Below are 24,144 nucleotides of genomic sequence, written 5' to 3' on the forward strand. Positions count from 1 at the left end.
AACATTGCTGGTATCGTTGCTTTTGCTGTCAAACACAACGATACACGGCGATCTAACAAACAAATAAATGTTATATGGTATGGTATAAATATGTTGTTTGAAGCAGGGTAGAAAAATTAGAAATTTTTTTATTAAACAACCACATTTTAAAAACAAAGGTTTCCAATTTTTTATATAAGGCACATTACATTTGTGAACTATAGGTAGATGCCAAATTTGACATAACCAAACCAACCAAAACGGATAACATTTATTGCACATTTACTGGAGAATTAGTTTATTATCATATTATATTTTTAGCACAGTCACAGTAGAGGTATTTATTGGTGTAGTTAAAACCAGAATACAGTCCAACAGTAACATTATTACTACACCATTTGATCTTGCCATGACACACGGCCAACATCTGACACAAAATAGGCCGCAAAACGATCCCTCATCTGCGCAATTTCCACACTTGTCCTCAGAGGATGATCATGGTAATCGGGCAATGTGTTGGCTATGGGTTCATCGAGTTCCACGTTCAGTCTCTCTTTGGCCATAATGTAATTGTGGAGAACCACACAAGCCTTGACCACCTCATCCACTGTCTCAGTTTTCAGATTAATGGCGGATCCTAATATCCGCCATTTGGAGACAAGGATGCCAAAGGCGCACTCCACAGTCCTTCTGGCCCTGGACAGTCTGTAATTGAAAACCCTTTTTGTATGGTCCAAGCCCCGACTGGAGTAGGGTTTCAATAGGTTGCCAGACATTTGGAATGCGTCATCCCCAACCACAACAAATGGCATCGCAGGGCCTTCGGTGTGGGGAAGAGGTCGTGGCTGTGGGAAATTAAAATTGTTCCCATATAATTTTTGGCCCATATCCGACTCTTTAAATGTGCGCGAGTCATTTGCACGGCCAAACGCACCAATGTCCACTGCGAGAAAACGGCAGTCCGCACCGGCAATTGCCATGAGCACAGTGGAAAAGTATTTTTTATAGTTGTAGAAAAGGGATCCACTTTTCGCAGGCTTGGTAATCCGAATGTGCTTTCCATCCCCCGCGCCAATACAGTTTGGAAAAGAACACACTTGCTCAAATTTCTGTGCGTTGGCCTCCCAGATTTCGCTTGTAGGGACAGGTAAAAATTCCTCCCGGAGATTATCCCACAAAGCGCGGCATGTCTCAGCAATAATTCCGGAAAGAGTGGAGACTCCAATCCGGAACTGAAAATGAAGTGATCTCAAGGTCTCTCCGGTAGCCAGGAAACTGCCAAGAAGATAAAGAAATTACATTAAAGTACATTGTAATTTATAAAAGTACATTGACCATACCAACCCACAAAAAATTTTTTTTTTTTTTTTAAAAAAAAGGGAAGAACATATCACAGTCATTCAAACAGCTACGTACCGTAGAGTCACCAGCAGCCGTTCCTCTGCGGAAATAGCTCTCCGGAGCTGCGTGTCCTGCCTGCTAATGGATCCTTCCACCCGACGCAGAAGATAGCGGAAGCTGTCCTGAGACATCCTGGTTTATTCAAAATATTTCTCCAGGTTGTCATTCAGTTCGCCAAACAAGCAATGGTATGCTCCACGGCTCTCCCGGACTTCCACGATAGGGTGTATCCAAAAGCGGCAACGACTCCATCTCCGTTTTTCCCTTTCCCTTTGATGAAAACAGGCGACAGCATAGGCATGAGCCAAGGCAAATTCCATCTCCATATCCATGTAGATACTGTCCATGGGACGCTCCATCATGAATACCAGAAAAATGGGAGGAATTCATCTCTGCCAGGGTATATATACACAATTACATAAACACCAACCCTCTTCTAGCCATTGGTGGTCCTTATCTATTGTGTAGACACTTTTTTTTGGGGGGGGGGATGAAGAATGACTCACTGCACAAAAAACGCATGCGGCGCAAAACGCTGCGTTTTTTGTTCAAAACGCAACTGCGTTTACAAAAAACGCAGCGTTTTGCGCCGCATGCGTTGAACGCATGCGGTGCAAAACGCAGCGTTGTGCTTGCGTTTTGCTGCGTTTGTTTGCGTTGTGCGTTGCGGCGACGACGCTGCGGCGCACACCGCAAATGTGAACGTAGACTAAGAAAGACACAGCTGAACTGAAGCGGGTGCAGAGAAGAGCGACCAAGGTTATTAGAGGACTGGGGGGGTCTGCAATACCAAGATAGGTTATTACACTTGGGGCTATTTAGTTTAGAAAAACGAAGACTAAGGGGTGATCTTATGTTAATGTATAAACATTAGGGGACAGTACAAAGACCTTTCTGATGATCTTTTTAATCATAGCCCTGAGACAGGGACAAGGGGGCATCCTCTACGTCTGGAGGAAAGAAGGTTTAAGCATAATAACAGACGCAGATTCTTTACTGTAAGAGCAGTGAGACTATGGAACTCTCTGCCGTATGATGTTGTAATGAGTGATTCATTACTTAAGAGGGGACTGGATGCCTTTCTGGAAAAGTATAATGTTACAGGGTATATATACTAGATTCCTTGATAGGGCGTTGATCCAGGGAACTAGTCTGATTGCCGTATGTGGAGTCGGGAAGGAATTTTTTTCCCCAGTGTGGAGCTTACTCTTTGCCACATGGTTTTTTTTGCCTTCCTCTGGATCAACATGTTAGGGCATGTTAGGTTAGGCTATGGATTGAACTAGATGGACTTAAAGTCTTCCTTCAACCTTAATAACTATGTAACTATAAATCAGGAGACACTGGGAGAAGGCTCTCCATCACACCTAAGTAGTGGGGACAGCTTGCTTTGAAACACTTACTTTTGTTAGCTATTAAAAACACCGGATTACGTACCGGTAATGCTCTTTTATAGAGCCACGACAGCACCCACTGAGAGAGGGGATCCGCCCCTAGGAACAGGAAACCCTATGGAGAGATAAAAGGGGCGGTCCCCCTCGCTCCCACAGTTTGGGTTACAGAGATTGCGAGGAACCGCCCACCAGTATTAGTAGGCAATTTATTATCATTTTATCTTAAACTACTAATATTTACAAGAACCAATCACCCTTATCCGTGCTCATATGCAAACTAATATATAAGGGAGGGAAGTGAAGGGGTGCTGTCGTGGCTCTATAAAAGAGCATTACCGGTACGTAATCCGGTGTTTTCTCTTCGCCACGACAGCACCCACTGAGAGACTTTCAGAGACAGTTATTTGGGGGAGATTATCGTGTTAAGAACTGATCTACCGAAACACAGGTCAGTGGAGGCAGATAGATCTAGTCTATAGTGACTATAGAAGGTAGTAGGAGACGACCAGGTTGCGGCCTTACATATGAGTTCTATTGGAACCTCTGCCCGCTCTGCCCAGGATGATGATATCGCCCGGGTGGAATGTGCCTTTACAGTCTCAGGTGGATCTACCCCTTTAGACGAATAGGCCAGGTATATCGCCTCCCGAATCCATCGGGATAATGTGCCTTTGGTAACACCAGCTCCTTTTCTTTGACCCTGGAAGGAAACAAAGAGAGCCCTGCTCTTCCTCCAGGGACTAGTCCTGTCTAGATAGGTTATCACAGCCCTTCTCACATCTAAAGTATGGTACTTTTCTTCCTCCTGATTCGTAGGGTTATTATAGAAGGTAGGAAGAAGGATTTCTTGAGATCTATGGAATTTAGTACACATCTTAGGCAAGTAGGAAGGGTCTGTTTTTAGGACAATCCTATCTGGCAATATTGACATAAATGGAGGATCTACTGATAGCGCCTGTATGTCACTTACCCTTCTTGCCGATACTAAGGCGACAAGAAGAGCAGTCTTGAGGGAGACATATTTAATGTGAGCAGAATCTAGAGGCTCAAACGGATGGTTTGTCAAGGCTTCAAGGACCAGATTAACATCCCAAGGAGGTGAGTTGGGGATATGGACTGGTTCTGCTCTCTGGCAGGCTGAGATGAATCTGGATATCCATCTATCTCCTGCAACGTTGTGACTATATAAAGCCCCTAGCGCTGAAACATGCACTTTTAAGGTGTTAACTGAGAGGCCTAAATCACGTCCTCTTTGGAGAAATTCAAGAATAATAGGGACTGGAATTTCATTTGACAAGGCTGAGGGATAGAGGCTTAAAATTTTTTTCCATACTCTTACATAGATCGATGTAGTGGATCTTTTCCTACTCAGCAATAGGGTATCGATTAGTTTATCAGAGAAGCCCCTTAGTTTTAACAACTGCCTCTCAAATCCCAGGCTGTCAACCGCAGACCCTTCACATGAGGGTGGTTGAAGGGCCCCTGGGAAAGCAGATCTTGATTCTCTGGGAGAATCCATGGATCCGAGATGGACATGGCTCTGAGCAGGGAAAACCATGGTCTCTTTGGCCAGAATGGAGCGATCAATATCACACTCGCTCTGTCCTCTCTTATCTTCCTGATGACTGTTGGAAGAAGAACCATCGGGGGAAAGGCATATGCCTTCTGAAATGTCCATGGAATCTGGAGGGCGTCGAGAACATCGGGGTTGTCTGTTCGAAACATTGAGGCGAATGTTTTTACTTGCCTGTTGTCTCTTGTGGCAAAGAGATCTATGTCGGGTATACCCCATTTTATAGTTATCATACTGAATATCCGACGATTTAACACCCACTCCCCCTGATGGAGGGTATGACGACTGAGAAAGTCTGCTTTCGCGTTGTCTATCCCTCGGACATGAAGTGCTGATAAGGACAGAAGATGATTTTCGGCTATAGTCAAGATGTTTTCGGCTATAGACATGAGAGTGCTTGATCTCGTTCCGCCTTGATGGTTGACGTAAGCCACTGATGTCATGTTGTCTGAGAGAACCCTGGTATGTGTTCCGTGCAACTGTGGGAGGAATTCACATAGGGCATGATAGATGGCTTTTAGTTCTTTTTTATTTGATGAGTCGTCTAATTCCGAAACCGACCACAGCCCCTGGACAACCTGGTTCCCCAAGTGTGCCCCCCAACCATGAGGGCTGGCATCCGTAAATATTATGTTTGAGGGTTTAACCTCCCAGGGAACCCCGATAATTAGATGATCTGGTTGTAACCACCAGGTTAGAGATTGGATTACGTCACTAGAAAGGGAAATTTTACCGTCTAATCGGCCATGTAATTTTATCTCCTCATTTAAAATTGCATACTGTAAGCACCTCGAGTGGAACTGGGCCCATGGAACCGCTGGTATACATGACGTGAAGGAGCCAAGTAAGGACATACCCTCCCGAAGGGAAATTATAGGTTTATCTAGTATAGACTGAACTTTATTCCTCACCGTCATCTGTTTAGATTCTGGGAGAAAACACCTTTGAGTTATAGAGTCTAATATGATCCCCAAAAATACCTGTCGAGTCGTTGGGATTAACCTAGATTTTTCCCAATTTATTATCCATCCTAAGTTCTGCAAGGATGAAATCATGTGACTTAATCTTTGTTGACATTGTGAGGGGGATTTTCCTACTACTAGAAGGTCGTCTAGGTATGGGATTATGAGGGTGTCTTTTAATCTTAGAAATGACATGACCTCTGACATTAGTTTAGTGAATACCCTTGGAGCAATTGACAGTCCAAAGGGCATTGCTGTGTACTGAAAGTGCCGTATATATCCTTTTATGACAACCGCCACGCGGAGATATTGTTGATGTTTTTTAAAGATTGGGAGATGGTAATACGCATCTTTCAAGTCCAGAACCGTCATGAAGCAATGGGGAAACAGGAGTTTTATGGTGGAACGGATAGACTCCATTTTAAAGGTTTGATTCTCTAAGAAGGTGTTTAATTTTTTAAGGTTTATAATGGTTCTAAATGATCCATCCGGTTTTGGTATTAGAAATAACGGGGAGTAAAACCCTTTGCCCTCCTGAAGAAGTGGAACTTCCACCAATACCCCCTTGGACAGAAGACTCATTACTTCCTGTTCCAATGCCTCCTGTTGTGATTGAGATTTTAATGAAGTCAATAGAAATGAGTCCGGAGGGACTCGGGAAAATCTTAATTTTAAGCCGGAGGTGACAAGATCATTTGCCCAACTATTTGATGTTATCAGCCGCCATTTATCTGCGAAGGAGGATAATCTACCTCCCACAGGTAGATCCGCTCTAACGGGGTTTGTCCTCAGGTTTGAAAGGGCGCTTCCCGAAGAATGCACCCCTTTGTTTGGTGTCTCTAGTGGCCCAGCGGTCCTGGTTCTTAAAATCTTTCCTTCTATTAAACACTGGCTTCCGGAACGCTCTCCTATAGGATGGAAGGTAATTAACATTAGGGAAGCCCTTTTTTCTCTCTCCCGCTTTAGTTAAGATCTCGTCTAGTTTAGTACCAAACAGGTACTCACCCTGACATGGGAGGCCACACAATTTAGATTTTGTTTGGGGATCCCCCTTCCATCCCTTAAGCCACAGGGCTCTACGTGCTGCATTCGTGAGTCCCGCTGATTTGGCCGCCAAGCGTATGGAGTCAGCAGATGAGTCCGCCAGGAAGGCTGTAGCCCCTCTAATCAAAGGTATAGAGGATATTAATTTGTCTCTAGAGAGACCGCTTTTTAGTCCCTCTTCCAGGTCATTTAGCCAGACTAGCATGGACCTGGCGGTGCATGTAGCCGATATTGCCGGCCTAAAGGCTCCCGTACATGACTCCCAGGCTCTTTTTAAAAGAGTGTCGGTTTTACGGTCCAGTGGGTCTTGTAATGAGCCCGAATCCTCCACGGGCAGTGAGGATTTTTTGGATGTGGATGCCACTGCTGCATCCACCTTCGGGGCTTTTGACCATAATGAGAACTCATCATCATTAAATGGATAACGTCTTTTTGAGGTTGGAGGTAAACCCCTTTGCCCCTGGCTTTCCCACTCTTTCTTGATTAGATCTTTTACTGCCGCTATTACAGGAAAGGAGGGTCTTTTCTTTTCTGACAGACCAGCGAACATGATATCCTGCTGCGTTTTAGGGACCTTAGAATCTTCAATGCCCATGGTGTTGCAGACTGATTTTACCAGGTTATCAATGCTGTCGGTGGGAAAGCATGTATTTTGGTCCTCATCTGAGGAAACGTATTCACGGGAAATATCAGAGTCTGCATTTTCTCATTTTCTGCATTTTTATCAGACGACTGGTCAGATATAGGGGAAACGTACCCCTTTTTTCCTCTAGTACGCGGCTCTTTGACAGAACTATGTAGGGCTCGTAGTTCTTCTCTAATCATGACCCTAATGTCTTCCGATTTAACGGAGGCTTCTTCCCGTAGGGTAGAGTCAATACACGGTTTACAAAGCCTCTTTTTATGACTATCTGGAAGGGGCTGGAGACATAACGCACACTGTCTGTGTTTCGTTTTTTCCGTCCTTTTGGCCTAGGGTGTGAGGGAGAGGGAACAATAATCAGCCTAAATAGGGTAGATATACACTCACCCAGTGAAGCTGTGTGAAGGTACCGGCTGATGAGGAGGAGACTGAGGCACGGGTTGAGGAATGGCACGATCCGACTTGCTCTTCCTAGAAGATCCGCTCTGCTTAGAGCGGCTGGTGCTGGTATGGCTGCGTGGAGTGGATGCGGTGGCTTCTAACGAAGACATCACAGCGTCCGGCGCAGAATCCATAGTGGACGCCGGAGCGTTATCGCCGGCGTCCTTTCATATGGGGGCCGCCATCTTCTTCCGGTTGTACCCGGAAGCGCTAGTCACTTCCGGGTCGCGGCCATACTGTATGGGCCTGCGCTGCCGCCGGTGTCAGCGCAGGCGCTGTCCTCCTCCTCCATCACCCCGGAAGTTTACCTGTACTTCCGGGGGAATACACTGGGGCTCCATGCTGCATATGCGTCCGCCGAGGACGGCGCGACGCTAACCTCACCACAGCGTTGCTCCCGCAGACGAAAAACCGGCTGGAATCCCGTGAGCCAGCAACCACCGTCCTGGCCTCACGGCGTCTGCCAGCAGAGGGGGGAAACCGAAGCAGGACCCCCGACGCTGCTTCCAGCTCTGGAGCCCTTGCCGTCCCCTAAGGTAAACCGCGCAAGCGGCATCCAGGCTGGGCATCCTCTTCTCTCCATGGATTCCCGTAGGAACAGGAAACCAAAACTGTGGGAGCGAGGGGGACCGCCCCTTTTATCTCTCCATAGGGTTTCCTGTTCCTAGGGGCGGATCCCCTCTCTCAGTGGGTGCTGTCGTGGCGAAGAGAAAAGGTATCATACACAACCATTCAAAAGTTTAGGGTCACTTAGAAATTTCCTTATTTTTGAAAGAAAAGCACAGTTTTTCCAATGAAGCTAACATTAAGGCTGTGTGCACACGTACAGGATTTTTTGCTATTTTTTTTGCGTTTTTTCGCTATAAAAACGCTTAAAAAGCATACATATGCATCCCATCATTTATAATGCATTCTGCAATTTTTGTGCTATGTTCACGGAAAAAAACGCATCGCAGTAAAAAACGCAGCAGGTTCATTAATTTTGCGGATATTTTGCAGATTTCCCACTATATTATTGCATTGGGAACCTCCGGAAGGAAATGCTAAAAAATCCGCCAAAAAAAAAAAAAAAAAAAGAGCGAAAAAAAACGCTAACACAGTAGCCAAATCTTTTCTTTTCCAATTGACTAAATAGAGAAAGGAGGTTTGAAACTCCCAAATGAGTGACAGCAGACGAGAACAATAAGCAGGCAGACCGCAAAGGGGATCAGGCAACAGGAAGTATCCATAGGTTGAACCAAGCTGTTTTCTGATCTTTGCAGTCTAAATGAGACGTACTTGGGTCTTTCTGGCGTGGTCTGCGACTGTTCTCATATGATATCATAGGACAGGATCATGCAGCTGAGAGATGTGTGCAACAACAGGCAGGCTGATGGGAGGAGTGTGGCCGCACTAAAGACTTGTATAGAGGTAAAACTATGTTCCTGCCATGAGCATCTCTGCTTCTTTTAATGCATCCCATTATTTTATTATCCTTGGCAGCAGCTGCCTGGCGCTGGTCACTAAAGTGGAGTTTGCGGTCCACCCATACACCCAAGTCTTTTTCAGTGACATTTTGAACAGTGTTTTACAATTTAGTACATACCGTAATTATACATTTTATTTCCTCTGCCCAAGTGTATGACTTTACATTTATCTACATTAAACTTCAATTACCACTTCTCAGCCCAAGCATCTAACCTACATTAATGCTTTTGTAATATTATCCTCTTCTGTATAGATAGCCCTTCAGAGTTTAGTATCATCTGCAATTTAGGCCGGCGTCACACTAGTGAGTTTTACGCACGTATGAGAGGTTCGGAAAATACGGATTGCATACGGTACAATGATTCTCTATGGCCCTGCTCCTATCTGCCGTATTTTACTGATCTGTATTATACGGTCTTGTACGGCCGTAGAAAATCGCAGCATGCTGCGTTTGTCACCGTATTGCGCAAAAAAAAAATTGCCAATGAAAGTCTATGGGGGCAAGAAAAATAAGGATTACACACGGACCATGCACGTGACTTGCAAGAAATACACACCGGTGTTATAGAGAAAAGCCGGCAATTCAGTGCGGTGTACAGTAAAATCACACTGACAGAATAGAATAGGTAGAATAAAAATATATATATATATATATATATATATTTTTTTTTCCCCCCATACAGCGCTAGGTATAATAAAAGCCGGTAATTGCCATCTTTTGCTATCTCCTCCCCAAACCCGACAGGATATGAGACATGGTTTACATACAGTAAACCATCTCATATCCCTTTTTTTGCATATTCCACACTACTAATGTTAGTAGTGTGTATGTGCAAAATTTGGGCGCTATAGCTATTAAATTAAAGGGTTAAATGGCGGAAAAAATTGGCGTGGGCTCCCGTGCAATTTTCTCTGCCAGAGTGGTAAAGCCAGTGACTGAGGGCAGATATTAATAGCCTAGAGAGGGTCCATGGTTATTGGCCCCCCCGGCTACAAACATCTGCCCCCAGCCACCCCACAAAAGGCACATCTGGAAGATGCGCCTATTCTGGCACGTGGCCACTCTCTTCCCACTCCCGTGTAGCGGTGGGATATGGGGTAATAAAGGGTTAATGTCACCTTGCTATTGTAAGGTGACATTAAGCCAGATTAATAATGGAGAGGTGTCAATTATGTCACCTATCCATTATTAATCCAATTGTATGAAATGGTTAATAATAGTCTTAGGCGAACTGAAGACCGCGCACACGAGGTAGATTTAGGGTGGTTTATTGAAGCCTACGCGTTTCAAGAGCTATCTTGCTCTCTTCTTCAGGGCATATAGTACAACACACAAAAATGGGGTATATTTATACAAAAGGGAAGGGGAGGGGCCCCAAGGCCCTTGTATTATGATACATAAACACCTTTAAAACACATATTAATAACATATAAAAACATTACTCTTTATTATTTTTAACCTAGGAACATTAATTGATATAAATAAAAAAAATAAATTTAAAATTTAAAAATATAAATAAGCCCTGAAAAAAAAACACATAAGTAACCTAATGGGTATTCGAACCGGGGAACTTTGTATAATAATTCTATTGTTTAAGCTATTCTAGTCCTTGCGCCACAGAATACTGATAAGTTCTTTATTAATTTCTCTTGTGGAGATAAAAAAAATCTGAAAATGATCTTATGGGCAAAAGAGCAAAATATTGCAGAAAAAAAAAAAGAAAAAACAATATATGCCGTTATTAATTACTAAAAAATTGCATGGAGTAATTGTTATTATAAATTATATATAGTTAAAAAATATTAAAATTATTACATGCCTTCTTGGGAGTTGTGACCCAGTTTCACAACTTCAATAGGTGAGCACATTCCCTACAAAGGATTGTATGTGTGTTTTTTAAACAGTGTGACACATTGGGGGCGCCTTGTTTTTTTTCTTTTTTCAGAAATGGTTAATAAAACACACACACATTATTACAAAGTACTTTAATGAAATAAAGACACAGGGTGTTTTAATATTTTATTAGACTCGTAATCCACCTGCAGACCCTCGTTCTGTAATAAAGGAAAAATAAAATAAATCAACAATATCCCATACCTTCCGTCGTTATGGCAGGTCCACGATGTAAATCCATCTGAAGGGGTTAAATCATTTTACACCCAGGAGCTCTGCTAAAGCAGCTGTGCTCGTGGTTGTAAAAATACGGGGAATGAATGGAGTGCAGGGGAATGTCCTGTAGTTACCTTGAGTCACGGTGATGCGCCCTCTGCTGGATGTCCTTATATGAACTCGAGCCTGGGAAAAGTTCCCACGCTCGAGTTCATATGAGAACCCCAACCCTGGACAACCCCCTTAAGTTACAATAATGCTACATTCCTAGCATGAGCATCAGGCGAGTTTTGATGTTGCAGATTTTCGGCACATTAGGTTACTTGTGTTTTTATTGATTGCGTCTCTGAGTGCATATGTTTATATGTATTTCAAGCGCGTTCTTGATGCTGTGGTCTGTCTTCGTTTGGTATGTCATGTTTTAAATTGAGCAGCTTTGTTTTTTATACTTCATAGTATTTAGCTTCGACAAAACTTTAACAATATAGTAATGTGTGGTTTATAAGTGATGTAGTGCGGTTCTGCATTGTAAATACACAGAGATGCATGTTTTTATAACCTGCTGATTTTCTGCAATGTATGTACACACACTATGTAAATACTAGGATTATATGGTACGTATGTATACACATCACACACACTATATAAATACTAGGATTATATGGTACATATGGGTATACACACACACACACACGCACTCTATGTAAATACTAGGATTATATGGTACATATGTATACACACACTATATACACACACACACACACACACACACACACACACACACACACACACACACACACACTCTATGTAAATACCAGGATTATATGGTACATATGTATTCACACACTATATGCACACTGTAAATACTAGGATTATATGGTACATATGGGTATACACACACTATGTAAATACTAGGATTATATGGTTCATATGTATACACATCCCACTATATACACACACTATGTAAATACTAGGATTATATGGTACACTAGCTATTGAACCCGTTCTACGCCCGGGTGGCGAGCATTTATATTGGTATATGGTCTCCACCTGGTATGTGCTGCTCCCATCTTGCTCTCCCATCCTGTCATGTGCTGCTCCACCGTGTCACGTGCTGCTCCATCCTGCGCCCCATCCTATCACGTGCTGCTCCATCCTGCGCCCCATCCTATCACGTGCTGCTCCATCCTGCGCCCCATCCTATCACGTGCTGCTCCATCCTGCGCCCCATCCTATCACGTGCTGCTCCATCCTGCGCCCCATCCTATCACGTGCTGCTCCATCCTGCGCCCCATCCTATCACGTGCTGCTCCATCCTGCGCCCCATCCTATCACGTGCTGCTCCATCCTGCGCCCCATCCTATCACGTGCTGCTCCATCCTGCGCCCCATCCTATCACGTGCTGCTCCATCCTGCGCCCCATCCTATCACGTGCTGCTCCATCCTGCGCCCCATCCTATCACGTGCTGCTCCATCCTGCGCCCCATCCTATCACGTGCTGCTCCATCCTGCGCCCCATCCTATCACGTGCTGCTCCATCCTGCGCCCCATCCTATCACGTGCTGCTCCATCCTGCGCCCCATCCGTGCTGCTCCATCCTGCGCCCCCATCAGTGCGGGCGGCTGTGCTGAGTGCGGGCGGCTGTGCTGAGTGCGGGCGGCTGTGCTGAGTGCGGGCGGCTGTGCTGAGTGCGGGCGGCTGTGCTGAGTGCGGGCGGCTGTGCTGAGTGCGGGCGGCTGTGCTGAGTGCGGGCGGCTGTGCTGAGTGCGGGCGGCTGTGCTGAGTGCGGGCGGCTGTGCTGAGTGCGGGCGGCTGTGCTGAGTGCGGGCGGCTGTGCTGAGTGCGGGCGGCTGTGCTGAGTGCGGGCGGCTGTGCTGAGTGCGGGCGGCTGTGCTGCGTGCGGGCGGCTGTGCGTGGCGCTGCTGGGTGCGGGCGGCTGTGGGTGGCTATGCTGGGTGCAGCGGCTGTGTGGCTGTGGGCGGCGGCTGTGGGCGGCTGTGCTGGGTGCGGCGGCTGTGCTGGGTGCGGCGGCTGTGCGTGGCTGTGCTGGGTGCGGCGGCTGTGCTGGGTGCGGCGGCTGTGCTGGGTGCGGCGGCTGTGCTGGGTGCGGCGGCTGTGCTGGGTGCGGCGGCTGTGCTGGGTGCGGCGGCTGTGCTGGGTGCGGCGGCTGTGCTGGGTGCGGCGGCTGTGCTGGGTGCGGCGGCTGTGCTGGGTGCGGCGGCTGTGCTGGGTGCGGCGGCTGTGCTGGGTGCGGCGGCTGTGCTGGGTGCGGCGGCTGTGCGTGGCTGTGCTGGGTGCAGCGGCTGTGCATGGCTCTAGGCGGCTGTGCGTGGCTGTGGGCGGCTGTGCTGGGTGCGGCGGCTGTGGACGGCTGTGCTGGGTGCGGTGGCTGGACGGCTGTGCTGGGTGCGGCGGCTGTGCTGGGTGCGGCGGCTGTGCTGGGTGCGGCGGCTGTGCTGGGTGCGGCGGCTGTGCTGGGTGCGGCGGCTGTGCTGGGTGCGGCGGCTGTGCTGGGTGCGGCGGCTGTGCTGGGTGCGGCGGCTGTGCTGGGTGCGGCGGCTGTGCTGGGTGCGGCGGCTGTGCGTGGCTGTAGGCGGCTGTGCTGGGTGCGGCGGCTGTGCTGAGTGCGGGCGGCTGTATGTGTGCGTGGCTGTGCTGGGTGCAGCGGCTGTGCGTGGCTCTAGGCGGCTGTGCGTGGCTGTGGGCGGCTGTGCGTGGCTGTGCTGGGTGCGGCGGCTGTGGACGGCTGTGCTGGGTGCGGTGGCTGTGCTGGGTGCGGCGGCTGTGCGTGGCTGTGCTGGGTGCGGCGGCTGTGCGTGGCTGTAGGCGGCTGTGGGTGGCTGTGCTGGGTGCGGCGGCTGTGCTGAGTGCGGGCGGCTGTATGTGCGGGCGGCTGTGCTGAGTGCGGGCGGCTGTATGTGCAGGCGGCTGTGCTGGGTGCGGCGGCTGTGCTGGGTGCGGCGGCTGTGCTGGGTGCGGCGGCTGTGCTGGGTGCGGCGGCTGTGCTGGGTGCGGCGGCTGTGCTGGGTGCGGCGGCTGTGCTGGGTGCGGCGGCTGTGCGTGGCTGTAGGCGGCTGTGCGTGGCTGTAGGCGGCTGTGCGTGGCTGTGCTGGGTGCGGCGGCTGTGTGTGGCTGTGGGCGGCTGTGCGTGGCTGTGCTGGGTGCGGCGGCTGTGCTGGGTGCGGCGGCTGTGCTGGGTGCGGCGGCTGTGCTGGGTGCGGCGGCTGTGCTGGGTGCGGCGGCTGTGCTGGGTGCGGCGGCTGTGCTGGGTGCGGCGGCTGTGCTGGGTGCGGCGGCTGTGCTGGGTGCGGCGGCTGTGCTGGGTGCGGCGGCTGTGCTGGGTGCGGCGGCTGTGCTGGGTGCGGCGGCTGTGCTGGGTGCGGCGGCTGTGCGTGGCTGTGCTGGGTGCGGTGGCTGTGGTGGGTGCGGCGGCTGTGCTGGGTGCGGCGGCTGTGTGTGGCTGTGGGCGGCTGTGCGTGGCTGTGCTGGGTGCGGTGGCTGTGGACGGCTGTGCTGAGTGCGGCGGCTGTGGGCGGCTGTGCGTGGCTGTGCTGGGTGCGGCGGCTGTGCTGGGTGCGGCGGCTGTGCGTGGCTTTAGGCGCCTGTGCGTGGCTGTGCTGGGTGCAGCGGCTGTGCGTGGCTGTAGGCGGCTGTGCTGGGTGCGGTGGCTGTGCTGGGTGCGGCGGCTGTGCGTGGCTGTGCTGGGTGCGGTGGCTGTGGTGGGTGCGGCGGCTGTGGCTGGCTGTGCTGGGTGCGGCGGCTGTACTGGGTGCGGCGGCTGTGGGCGGCTGTGCGTGGCTGTGCTGGGTGCGGCGGCTGTGCGTGGCTGTGCTGGGTGCGGCGGCTGTGCTGGGTGCGGCAGCTGTGCTGGGTGCGGCGGTTGTGCGTGGCTGTGGTGGGTGCGGTGGCTGTGGACGTAAGTGGCGTAAGTAACAAATAGCTGTGGCATGAAGTGCCACAGCCTCATGGCACAGCAATTTGTTACTTGCGGAGGGTGAGTATACTTACCTGTCCCGTTCCACCGACGCCATTCCGGGCCATGAATATCCCCCTGCTCCCGGAATCGGCGCCTGCGCAGTTCGCGCTTTCCGGCACCATTTTCTTGAAGACACATTGCAGTGTGTCTTCAAGAAAATGGCGCCGGAAAGCGCGGACTGCACAGGCGCCTTTTCCGGCACCAGGAGGACAGATTTTCTGTGTCCTCCTGATGCCGGAAAAGGCGCCTGCGCAGTCCGCGCTTTACGGCGCCATTTTCTTGAAGACACACTGAAATGTGTCTTCAAGAAAATGGCGCCGGAAAGCGCGGACTGCACAGGCGCCGATTCCGGGAGCAGGGGGATATTCATGGCCCGGAATGGCGTCGGTGGAACGGGACAGGTAAGTATACTCACCCTCCGCCTCCTGGCTCGTCCCTGTTTCTCTGTTGGAGATCGCGGTGTGCGTTCAGCGCTTACGCATACCGCGATCTCCTGGGAGCGTCGCTCTGTGGGGTCCAGACTGCGCCGGCGCTTGCGCAGTCTATAAAGGCTTCGGACAGAGTGACGCTCCCAGCGTTATATTATAGATATGGGTATATACACACACACACACACACACACACACTCTATGTAAATACTAGGATTATATGGTTCATATGGCTATACACACACACACACACTCTCTATGTAAATACTAGGATTATATGGTACATATGTATACACATCACACTATATACACACACTATGTAAATACTAGGATTATATGGTACATATGTATACACATCACACACACACACACACTATCTAAATACTAGGATTATATGGTACATATGTATACACATCACACACACACACACACACACACACTATATACACACTATGTAAATACTTTTATTATATGGTACATACCATATATACTCGAGTATACGCCGACCCGAGTATAAGCCGACCCCCCTAATTTTGCAACAAAAAAAACTGGGAAAACTTATTGACGCGAGTATAAGCCTAGGGTGGAAAATGCAGCAGCTAGTCAAAAATAAAAATAGGTACCAATAAAAGTAAAATTAATTGAGACCTCAGTAGGTTAAGTGTTTTTGAATATCCATATTGAATCAGGAGCCCCATATAATGCTCCATACAGTTTATGATGGGCCCCATAAGATGCTCCATACAAAATATGCCCCATATAATGCTCAATGCAGTTTTTTATGGCCCCATAAGATGCCCCATATAATGCTCCATTCAGTTCTTTATGGCCCCATATAATGCTCCATGCAGTTCTTTATGGCCCCATAGATGCTCCGTATAATGCTCCATACAGTTCTTTATGGCCCCATAGATGCCCCATATAATGCTCCATGCAGTTATGGCCCCATAGATGCCCCATATAATGCTCAATGCAGTTATGGCCCCATAGATGCCCCATATAATGCTCCATGCATGCAGTTCTTTATGGCCCCATAGATGCTCCATATAGCATTGTGCCACATGTAATGCTGCTGTTGCTACACTAAAAAAAAAATAAAAATAAATGACATACTCACCTCTCGTCGCTGCCTGCTGCTCCTCAGCGTCCCGTCTCTCCGCACTGACTGTTCAGGCAGAGGGTGGCGCGCACACTAATACGCCATCGCGCCCTCTGACCTGAACAGTCACTGCAGAGGACGAAGAAGACGAGGCGGCGCTCGAACGCGGAAAGGTGACTATGACATACTCACCTACTCCTGGTGCGGTCCCTGCATGTCCCACGTCTCCGGGAGCGGCAGCTTCTTCCTGTAGTGAGCGGTCACGTGGCACCGCTCATTACAGTAATGAATATGCGGCTCCACCCCTATGGGAGTGGAGTCCATATTCATAACTTTAATGAGCGGTACCAGTGACCGCTAAACAGGGGAAGAAGCTGCCGCTCCCGAAGACGTGTGACATGCAGGGACCACGCCAGGAGCAGGTGAGTATTTGACAGGCGTCGCTCCCCCTCACCCGCCGACCCCCCGCCTTCCATGACTCGAGTATAAGCCGATAGGGGCACTTTCAGCCCATTTTTTTGGGCTGAAAATCTCGGCTTATACTCGAGTATATACGGTATGTATACACATCACACACACACACTATATAAATACTAGGATTATATGGTACATACAGTACAGACCAAAAGTTTGGACACACCTCATTTAAAAATTTTTATGTATTTTCATGAAAATTGTACATTCACACTGAAGGCATCAAAACTATGAATTCACACATGTGGAATTATATACTTATTCTAGGTTCTTCAAAGTAGCCACCTTTTGCTTTGATGACTGCTTTGCACTCTTGGCATTCTCTTGATGAGCTTCAAGAGGTAGTCACCGGGAATGGTCTCCCAACAATCTTGAAGGAGTTCCCAGAGATGCTTAGCACTTGTTGGCCCTTTTGCCTTCACTCTGCGGTCCAGCTCACCCCAAACCATCTCGATTGGGCTCAGGTCTGGTGACTGTGGAGGCCAGGTCATCTGGCGTAACACCCCATCACTCTCCTTCTTGGTCAAATAGCTCTTACACAGCCTAGAGGTGTGTTTGGGGTCATTGTCCTGTTGAAAAATAAATGATGGTCCAACTAAACGCAAACCTGATGGAATAGCATGCCGCTGCAAGATGCTGTGGTAGCCATGCTGGTTCAGTATGCCTTCAATTTTGAATAAATGCTCAAGTGTCACCAGCAAAGCACCCCCACACCATCACACCTCCTCCTCCATGCTTCATTGTGGGAACCAAGCATGTAGAGCCCATCCGTTCACCTTTTCTGTGTCGCACAAAGACATGGTGGTTGGAACCAAAGATCTCAAATTTAGACTCATCAGACCAAAGCACAGATTTCCACTGGTCTAATGTCCATTCCTTGTGTTCTTTAGCCCAAACAAGTCTCTTCTGCTTGTTGCCTGTCCTTATCAATGGTTTCCTAGCAGGTATTTTACCATGAAGGCCTGCTGCACAAAGTCTCCTCTTAACAGTTGTTGTAGAGATGTGTCTGCTGCTAGAACTCTGTGTGGCATTGACCTGGTCTCTAATATGAGCTGCTGTCAACCTGCAATTTCTGAGGGTGGTGACTTGGATAAACTTATCCTCAGAAGCAGAGGTGACTCTTGGTCTTCCTTTCCTGGGGCGGTCCTCATGTGTGCCAGTTTCTTTGTAGCGCTTGCGGGTTTTTGACATTGCACTTGGGGACACTTTCAAAGTTTTCCCAATTTTTCGGACTGACTGATCTTCATTTCTTAAAGTAATGATGGCCACTCCTTTTTCTTTACTTAGTTGCTTTTTTCTTGTCATAATACAAATTCTTACAGTCTATTTAGTAAGACTATCAGCTGTGTATCCACCAAACTTCTGCACAACACAACTGATGGTCCTAACCCCATTTATAAGGCAAGAAATCCCACTTATTAAACCCGACAAGGCACACCTGTGAAGTGAAAACCATTCCCGGTGACTACCTCTTGAAGCTCATGAAGAGAATGCCAAGAGCGGGCAACGCAGTCATCAAAGCAAAAGGTGGCTACTTTGAAGAACCTAGAATATAAGACATAATTTCAGTTGTTTCACACTATTTTGTTAAGTATATAATTCCACATGTGTTAATTCATAGTTTTGATACCATCAGTGTCCAATGTCCAAAGACAGACTGATAGGGAATTTAGATTGTGAGCCCCAACGGGGACAGCGACGATAATGTGTGCAACCTGTAAAGCGCTGCGGAATATGTTGGAGCTAAATAAAAATAAAGATTATTATTATTATTATTATCAGTGTGAATGCACAATTTTCATAGTCATGAAAATACCGAAAAATCTTTAAATGAGGTGTGTCCAAACTTTTGGTCTGTACTGTATGTACACATCACACACACTCTATGTAAATACTAGGATTATATGGTTCATATGTATACACACACTATATTATATTATATATATACACATACATACATATACATACACACACACACACACACACACACAATGTAAATACTAGGATTATATGGTACATATGTATACACACACTATATACACACACACACACACACACACTATGTAAATACTAGGATTATATGGTACATATGTATACACACACACTGTGTAAATACTAGGATTATATGGTACATATGTATACACATACTATATACACACACACACTGTGTAAATACTAGGATTATATGGTACATATGTATACACACACACTATATACACACACACACTATGTAAATACTAGGATTATATGGTACATATGTATACACACACTATATACACACACACTGTGTAAATACTAAGATTATATGGTACATATGTATACACACACTATATACACACACACACACACTATGTAAATACTAGGATTATATGGTACATATGTATACACACTATATACACACACACACACACACACTATGTAAATACTAGGATTATATGGTACATATGTATACACACACACACTATGTAAATACTAGGATTATATGGTACATATGTATACACACACTATATACACACACACACACTATGTAAATACTAGGATTATATGGTACATATGTATACACACACTATATACACACACACACTGTGTAAATACTAGGATTATATGGTACATATGTATACACACACTATATACACACACACACTGTGTAAATACTAGGATTATATGGTACATATGTATACACACACACTATATACACACACACACTATGTAAATACTAGGATTATATGGTACATATGTATACACACTATATACACACACACACACACACACACACACACACACACACTATGTAAATACTAGGATTATATGGTACATATGTATACACACACTATATACACACACACACTGTGTAAATACTAGGATTATATGGTACATATGTATACACACACTATATACACACACACACTGTGTAAATACTAAGATTATATGGTACATATGTATACACACACACTATATACACACACACACTATGTAAATACTAGGATTATATGGTACATATGTATACACACACTATATACACACACACACTGTGTAAATACTAAGATTATATGGTACATATGTATACACACACTATATACACACACACACTATGTAAATACTAGGATTATATTGTACATATGTATACACATCACATACACACTATGTAAATACTAGGATTATATTGTACATATGTATACACATCACATACACACTATGTAAATACTAGGATTATATTGTACATATGTATACACATCACATACACACACTATGTAAATACTAGGATTATATGGTACATATGTATACACACACACACTATAATTCCACATAAGAGCTAGGTGCAAGCTGCACACTACTGCCAGCACACAGGTCCCCTCACCTCCCACCCATGTGACATTCCTCCAGCTCCCTAGCACGGCCTGTCCTCCTCCCCAGCACTATGCAGCCATATCCCCAGCTGCCCATGGTCCCCGGGTGTACAGAGCTCTCGTACACACCACCCAGTGCCGCCCATGCACGGCTCCCACCACACACAAGTGGCCCAGAGCACAACACCCATGAGCACAAGCCGCACGTACCGGGGTCAGGATGACGTATGGTCAGCAGTGGTCATGTGATTCTCTGTGCGTTTCCTTTCTATCTCCCAGCTCAGCACAAGGCAGAACCAGGAGGAAGTCACATGACCGGACTGGAGGGCGGGGCTCAGCTGTTACGCATCTACTTACGTATTGAGCTCTGCAGGCACTGGGGGCGGGGCTGATAGTCTGCAGTTTGCACACTCACATGGATCTGTGGGGATGGGGTTACTGACTCACATGGCCTTTGGGGACGGGGTTACTGACTCACAGGGACCTGTGGGGACGGGGTTACTGACTCACACGGACCTGTGGGGACGAGGTTACTGACCCACACGGACCTGTGGGGACCGGGTTACTGACACATACGGACAGGTACGGACTGGGGCTGAAATTCAGTCCTGGCATTTGCAATCACACAGGCCCAGATGGGATATATTGCTAATATTACCCTGGATGGAGGAAAGCAAGACCAATATTTCTAATGATACCTGTGGTCTGCTGGGGTAAGTGATGGAGCCAGCGACTTTGTGCTCCATCACAACTGTTAACTGTATGGGTGTCTTGAGAACACCGATTCTGTTAACAAAGTAGCAGACAAGGTGGCCCACGACCAGACAGGACCTTCTGGCGTTTGCCAGATGGCCAGTCCGGCCCTGCCCACGGACCTGTGGGGACGGGGTTACTGACACACATGGACTTGTGGGGACGGGGTTACTGATGCACATGGACCTGTGGTGACGGGGTTACTGACAGCCTCATTTCACTAGTTTCTAGTTGTGCTTTATTTAATGTATTACATTTCTGGGGATGGAAAAGCAGGGGAATTTATAGCATAGCATTTAAAGGGATTGTCCCAGTTTGGGCCCGCTGCTTGGGTGACCCTCTGGTCGGAGCTGTGCGCTGTCACAGGGTGCTAACAGGAAGCTTTGCCCCTCCAGCATGAGAGATGGAAGGACACTGCGGCTGCCCAGATCTAGCCTGGTTCAGAGCCATACAAACCCGGGTGCAGCTAGTGGGGGTATCTTGGTGCTGCCTAATGTGGTGGTCCCCCAGGCGATGGATTTTCGCTGCCATGTGGAGTAGGATTTGGCCATTCTCTGCGCCAGCTGGTAAACTGACAGCCGGCATGGAGAACATAACATGGTGGCTCCCTGCAATCAATTATACTCGCATCTTTCAGGCATGACTACAATTGGATCTCTGACCGCCGCCACTTCAATGCTCAGGGTGACGTCAGCAGCTGCGGGATCAGGTCACCTGATCACACCGCTGATAAAACACCAGCGACCCATAGAAGAAAGCGCTCCTCCTGTGCTGACAACGAGGTATGCTTAGAGTCGAAGATACCGGGAAGGCCTTGGGGGCAGTATAGGGTGGCATGTGTAACGGCAGTATTGGTGAGGAGTGTAAGGTACAGGATAATGACCACATGCTGGGTCCTGGGCTCAAATCCAACCAAGGACAACATCTGCAAGGAGTCTGTACGTTCTCCCCGTTTGTGTGGGTCTCCTCCTGGTTCTCCCACATGCCTAAGACATACTGATAGGGAACTTAGATTGTGAGCCCCTATGGGGACAGAGATGATAATGTCTGTAAAGCGCTGTGGAATAAGGTAGCGCTATATAGATGAAGTGTCCGAGGGCAAGGCCGCCCATGCATATCCATGATCTGGCCCAGCAAAACCTCCACACTCAGATTCCATCTTAACAAACGTATCTTTACTGTTATACATTTTTCTTAACACAGCAGAACACAATAATAGACAGTACAAAGTATGCTTATTCACAGAAATAACGTGTAATAACAAACTGTCCCTCACTGTCCCTATCCACACGTTACCAGTTCCTTTGCTCCAAGAGGTTATCTTCCCACGTCGCAGGCCTGTCGGTCACAGCAGGGAGACGCTCCAGCCGAAGAGAAAAAAGGAATTAAACAAAACTTTGTCTCTCAGGTCCAAACTGTAGTCCTTGGGGTTCAGCAGACAGGGGTGGAATGTTCGGCCTCTCAATAGAGGACCCGCTTACAGTTCATGAGCTCCAGGATCTGTGAAGATGTCACCGCTGAGTGCTCCGCAGTGTGGGAGCTGGGAACAATCTGGATGTCAGCTTCCAAGAGAGAGGGGTAATCCAGGCAATCTTCTATATCGCATCTACAGGAGGACGCCAGCACACACAGACCTCTCTCTGCACCGACTGGTTTCCGGGCTCTTCTTCCTCTCCCTCTCCTTCCTGGTCACATGACATAACAGGGGGGAGTTTAGCCAATACAGTTTGTTTCTCTGTAATCACATTCGGCATAGGTATAACTTCTGGCCACACGGGGGCAGTGTCTGTCACAGATTCTATGTCAATGATAACGGAACAGCCACAGCCTGCCAGCTCACTACACGCCCCCCCGCTTAAAGGTTGGCAGTCCCTATCAACGACTGTCTCCAGGGCGGCGATGGCTGTGGAGGTTGTAGGACCCGGCTGTGAAAAGGGCCACACATATTGGTCTCCGTAGGACTGTCCCGGGGGCACTCCTGCGGTGGTTCTCGCTGTCCGCCTAACGGGTGCTAGTCTCTCTCCCCGATCAGTCACCCCACTCTCCGCCCCAGTCGGTAAGTCAGTCGAGGAGGTAAGGGGTTCAGACGCGTCAGTCAGGCGAGCAGGGGTAGGGATGTCTTCCACCTCTACATCCCCGGTATCGGTGTCTCCCACAGTATTAGTATCCATCTCTCTAGGCATTATAGGAGGGGAGTCAGGCTGAGAACGACAGGGGCACAACATGTTACGGTGCAGGGTGCGGAGGCTGCCGCTGTCTTCGCCTTGTACTTGGTAGACGGGGCCACCAGGGTACGGGTGTCCAATTATTCGATAGACTTTGGTCTCCCACTTGGGCTGGAGTTTTCCTTGCGGTTTCTTTATACGAACTAGGACTAGTTGACCCACACTCAGTAGGTCTTGTACTGGAAGTGGATCAGCGTGGACCTGGTTTACAATGGACACCGGCGGCGGTTTCTGACTGTACACTGGGCCTGCCGACTATGCCAGATGAAGTGTCCGAGGGCAAGGCCGCCCATGCATATCCATGATCTGGCCCAGCAAAACCTCCACACTCAGATTCCATCTTAACAAACGTATCTTTACTGTTATACATTTTTCTTAACACAGCAGAACACAATAATAGACAGTACAAAGTATGCTTATTCACAGAAATAACGTGTAATAACAAACTATCCCTCACTGTCCCTATCCACACGTTACCAGTTCCTTTGCTCCAAGAGGTTATCTTCCCACGTCGCAGGCCTGTCGGTCACAGCAGGGAGACGCTCCAGCCGAAGAGAAAAAAGGAATTAAACAAAACTTTGTCTCTCAGGTCCAGACTGTAGTCCTTGGGGTTCAGCAGGTAGGGGTGGAATGTTCGGCCTCTCAATAGAGGACCCGCTTACAGTTCATGAGCTCCAGGATCTGTGAAGATGTCACCGCTGAGTGCTCCGCAGTGTGGGAGCTGGGAACAATCTGGATGTCAGCTTCCAAGAGAGAGGGGTAATCCAGGCAATCTTCTATATCGCATCTACAGGAGGACGCCAGCACACACAGACCTCTCTCTGCACC

At 47.9% G+C, this 24,144-nt stretch overlaps 1 protein-coding gene across 2 annotated transcripts in view; it reads right to left on the minus strand.

Annotated features, from left to right (window-relative positions):
• The window catches only part of LOC143767146 (uncharacterized), a 62,938-nt gene extending 42,269 nt beyond the window's left edge, over nt 1-20,669 (minus strand). For both annotated transcript variants that reach the window (XM_077255182.1, XM_077255181.1), the window contains exon 1: nt 20,549-20,669. The gene's annotated coding sequence lies outside the window, so the exon portion shown is untranslated. The remainder of the gene's footprint in view (nt 1-20,548) is intronic.
• Between the last annotated feature and the right edge of the window lie 3,475 nt (nt 20,670-24,144).

Source organism: Ranitomeya variabilis, chromosome 4, assembly GCF_051348905.1.
Source record: "Ranitomeya variabilis isolate aRanVar5 chromosome 4, aRanVar5.hap1, whole genome shotgun sequence".
NCBI classification, from domain to species: domain Eukaryota; kingdom Metazoa; phylum Chordata; class Amphibia; order Anura; family Dendrobatidae; genus Ranitomeya; species Ranitomeya variabilis.